The sequence below is a fragment of the Gastrolobium bilobum genome, unplaced genomic scaffold (genome assembly GCF_033153095.1).
Source record: "Gastrolobium bilobum isolate Gb01-03AN ecotype WA unplaced genomic scaffold, APGP_CSIRO_Gbil_v1 utg219478, whole genome shotgun sequence".
Classification (NCBI taxonomy): domain Eukaryota; kingdom Viridiplantae; phylum Streptophyta; class Magnoliopsida; order Fabales; family Fabaceae; genus Gastrolobium; species Gastrolobium bilobum.
Genome location: NW_026896701.1, coordinates 21,220 through 25,273, shown reverse-complemented (window position 1 = coordinate 25,273; position 4,054 = coordinate 21,220). Strand labels below are relative to the sequence as shown.

At 42.7% G+C, this 4,054-nt stretch overlaps 1 non-coding gene across 1 annotated transcript; it reads left to right on the top strand.

Annotated features, from left to right (window-relative positions):
- The first annotated feature begins 3,547 nt into the window (after positions 1–3,547).
- LOC133301507 (small nucleolar RNA R71) lies at positions 3,548–3,652 on the top strand. Its single transcript, XR_009750207.1, has one exon. It is a non-coding gene; the product is annotated as a small nucleolar RNA R71 (small nucleolar RNA).
- The last annotated feature ends 402 nt before the right edge of the window (positions 3,653–4,054 follow it).

The following is a 4,054-nucleotide window of genomic DNA, read 5'->3' as shown; positions in this document are numbered from 1 at the left end:
TAAGTGGTATGGCTCTATTCCAGCAGCTAGGTAGTTTGCAATATCTGCAAACCAAGGAGCATGTTTTTCAGAGATCATTAGCAGCTGCTCATCAGGGAATGTCTCTTTGATCTGATCTCCTTCTTGTGAGGCCATCCTCTCTAATCGAGATAAGTGGTCAGCTACCTTGTTATCACCTCCTCTCCGGTCCTTGATTTCAAGGTCAAATTCTTGGAGCAATAGTATCCATCTAATCAATCTTGGCTTGGCATCCTTTTTGGCAAAGAGTTGCTTGATTGCTGAATGATCAGTGAATACTGTAACTTTCGAGCATATCAGATATGACCAAAACTTGTCGCATGCAAACACAACTGACAACATCTCCTTTTCCGTCACTGTGTAGTTGACCTGCGCCGGAGTAAGAGTTCTACTAGCGTAGTACACAGTTCTGAAGATTTTGTCTTTTTGTTGCCCAAGTACTGGTCCCAAGCCGATATCGCTGGCGTCACACATCAATTCGAAAGGAAGACTCCAGTCTGGGCTTTGAATGATAGGTGCGGACACCAGCCTTGACTTGAGTTCAAAGAAGGCTGTCATGCATTTTTCATCAAAATTGAACTTCCTATCTTGCTCCAAGAGTTCACAGAGTGGCTTTGCAATCTTGGAGAAGTCCTTAATGAAACGTGTGTAAAAACTGGCATGTCCCAAGAAGCTTCTTATCCCTTTCACTGTGGTCGGGGGAGGCAGCTTCTCAATTGCCTCCAACTTGGCTTTATGCACCTCGAGACCTTTGCTTGAGATTTTGTGTCCTAGCACAATGCCTTCTCTTACCATGAAATGGCATTTTTCCCAGTTCAGCACTAAATTGCTTTTGACACATCTTTCCAATACCTATTCAAGGTTATTAAGACAAGTAGGAAAAGAACAGCCAATAACAAAAAAATCATCCATGAAATCTCTACTGCTTCTCCTACTAAATCAGTGAATAAAGCAAACATGCATCTTTGAAAAGTTGCAGGGGCATTACACAGCCCAAATGGCATTCTTCTGAATGCAAAAGTCCCAAATGGACATGTAAAAGTGGTTTTGTGTTGGTCTTCAGGAGCAACCGAGATTTGGTTGTATCCAGAATACCCATCCAAGAAACAAAAGAATTCTTTTCCAGCCAGATGATCCAGCATTTGGTCAATAAAAGGGAGGGGAAAATGATCCTTACGGGTCGCAGTATTCAACTTTCTATAGTCTTGACAAATCCTCCACCCAGTTATCTTTTTGGTGGCTATTAATTCATGTTTTTCATTTTCAACTACAGTGATGCCACCCTTTTTTGGAACACATTGCACAGGGGCAACCCATTTGCTGTCAGAGATAGGATAGATTATACCTGCATCAAGCCATTTGATGATTTCCTTTCTTACCATCTCTTTCATATTGGGGTTCAGCCTCCTTTGATGCTCCACAGATGAGCTGTCAGGATCTTAGAGCAAAATTTTATGCATGCAGATTGTTGGGCTAATTCCCTTTATATCAGCCATGGTCCACCCGATTGCTCCTCTGTAGTCCTTAAGCTTCTGTGTGAGCTGAAGTTCCTGTTCATGGGTTAGTAAAGAAGAAATAATCACAGGGAGAGTGTTTTCTTTACCCAAATAAATATACTTCAGGTGTTCAGGTAAAGGCTTTAACTCCAAGGTAGGTGGTTGGTCTACTGAGGGCAAATTTGGTCTTTGCTCTTGCTCCGATCGGTTCAAGGATTCAAAGATCCTTTCTTTCTTGTCCCCAGTATGAATGGAATTAATGGACGCAAGGTATTCCTCCAATTCGTCAAAGTCCTTCATGCCTATTTCTGACTGCAACTGCTCCTGCTGTTCTTCTCTTATAATCAAGTCAAGAGTTGAAATGCTAGAGCATTCTTCAGTGCTATCTACAACAAACTTCATTGCTTTCATGACATTGAACTTCACCTCCTCTCCATTTACACTTATAGATAGTTCGCCTTTCCTGACGTTTATGACAGCATCACCAGTGGCCAAGAATGGTCTGCCCAGAATTATTGGAACTTCTTGGTCTGCTTCAAAATCCAAGATGATGAAGTCAGCTGGTAGAATGAACTTGTCTACTTGGACAAGGACATTCTCGATTTTTCCTTCTGGCTTGGCTATGGACCGGTCTGCAAGCTGAAGAATGACTGTGGTTGGTCTTGCTGCTCCTATGTCAAGCTGTTTAAAGATAGAAGCTGGCATTAAATTTACACTCGAGCCCAGATCACAAAGTGCTCGACCAAGGTAGTTCTTCCCAACTGTACACGGGATGGTGAATATTCCAGGGTCCTTCAGTTTGGGAGGAATCTTAGTCAGGTATTTGCATGATTCTTCAGTGAGGACTACAGTCTCAAATTCCTGAATCCTTCTTTTTTTTGACAAAATGTCCTTCATAAATTTTGCATACGAAGGCATTTGTTCCAGAGCCTCCACCAGAGGGACATTTATGTGAAGTTGTTTCAACAAGTCTAAAAACTTGCTAAACTGCCTATCTTCATGTTGTTTTTTTAACCTCTGTGGAAAAGGAGGCTCAATTGGTTCACTCCTCCTTTTGCATGGTGGAACATAAGTTGGGACTGAAACTGGTTCATTGTCTTTCATTGCTCCAACATCTGCTCCAGATGTTGTGGCAACTGGTGTGACTTCAGTGTGATCATCGTTCTGGACCTTCTGTCTGAGCTTCAAGGGGTTGAGGGTCAGTAGCTTCCTCAACTCCTTCTTCCATAAGTTGTCTTGCTAGTTCGCGTTTACGAGATCGTGCCACTAAATCTGGAGGTGGCAGAGTTTTTCCATCTCTTAAGCTTATAGCATTACAACGCTCTTGGTTTTCCTGGGACGGTTTTTCTGTGTCACTAGGGAGTGTCCCTGGTTGTCTCTGTTTGAGTGCTCCAGCCAACTGACCAATTTGGGTCTCCAGGATCCTCATGGCTGCACTGTTTTGATTCATGTATTCCTTGACAAAAGTCTCAAAGGATTGGGACTTCCCTTCACCCTTATCCCAGTTTTGGTGGTTCTGCCTGGGATATGGGGGTCGGTTCTGGTAGTTTCCTCCACTACCTCCGGCATTATTCCGACTCTTCCATCCCCGGTTGTTGTTCCCTTGATAATTATCATTGCTCCTGTTGTTATTATCGTAACCACCTGCATAACACACAACAGCCAAATTGTTACAGTCCTCAGATTCATGAGGACCTCCACAAATGGAGCAACTTTAACTTGATTGAGTCAAGAGAAGTTGCTCGGTTGGTTTTTTCTGTTCCATGGGCTTCCAATTTTTTATAGTATTCTGGAGCGAAGCCATCTGTGCTGAAAGAGCATCAGTTGAGCTTAGCTCAAGAACTTCTGCTTTCTTGAAAGCATTGTTCCGTGTGGAAGGCCATTGAACATGTTTTTTTGAAAGTTTTTCCAACAACCGGTAGGTTTCCGGATAAGTAAAATCCAAAAGATCTCCCCTTACAGCCGCATCAACAGTGGCTTTCAATGGTGGGGTTAAGCCATGATAAAACGTGTGAATAATGCCCCAATCAGAAACTCCATGATTTGGGAAAATTCGTATTAATTCCTTAAAGCGCTCCCATGCTTCATAAAGACTTTCTCCATCATACATTTGGAAAGATGCTATATCAGCCCTCACTTGGGCTTGTTTTGCTTGGGAGAAAAATCGGGTGACAAACTGTTCAGCTAGTTGCTCCCAACTAGTGATGGAATTTGGGGGCAATGTTCTCCTCCATTCTTTGGCTTTTCCAGCTAGGGAAAATGGAAACAGCCTCATTCGCATATTTTCCTCTGAGATACCATGAACTTTGAAATTATCAACTATCTCAGTAAAGTTGTCCAAATGACTGTGGGGGGTCTTCCATAGGCAATCCATGGAATTGACAAGCATTCATAATCATTTGGAACATTGCAAGTTTGATTTCAAAGTTAGGGACATCCAGAGGAGGAGGAACATAGCCTCGTTCTGGACCATTTCTGAAGGGAGCAGCCATATCATACAACGATGACCCTCTTCCTCCATTCTGTCCTTCTTCATTCTC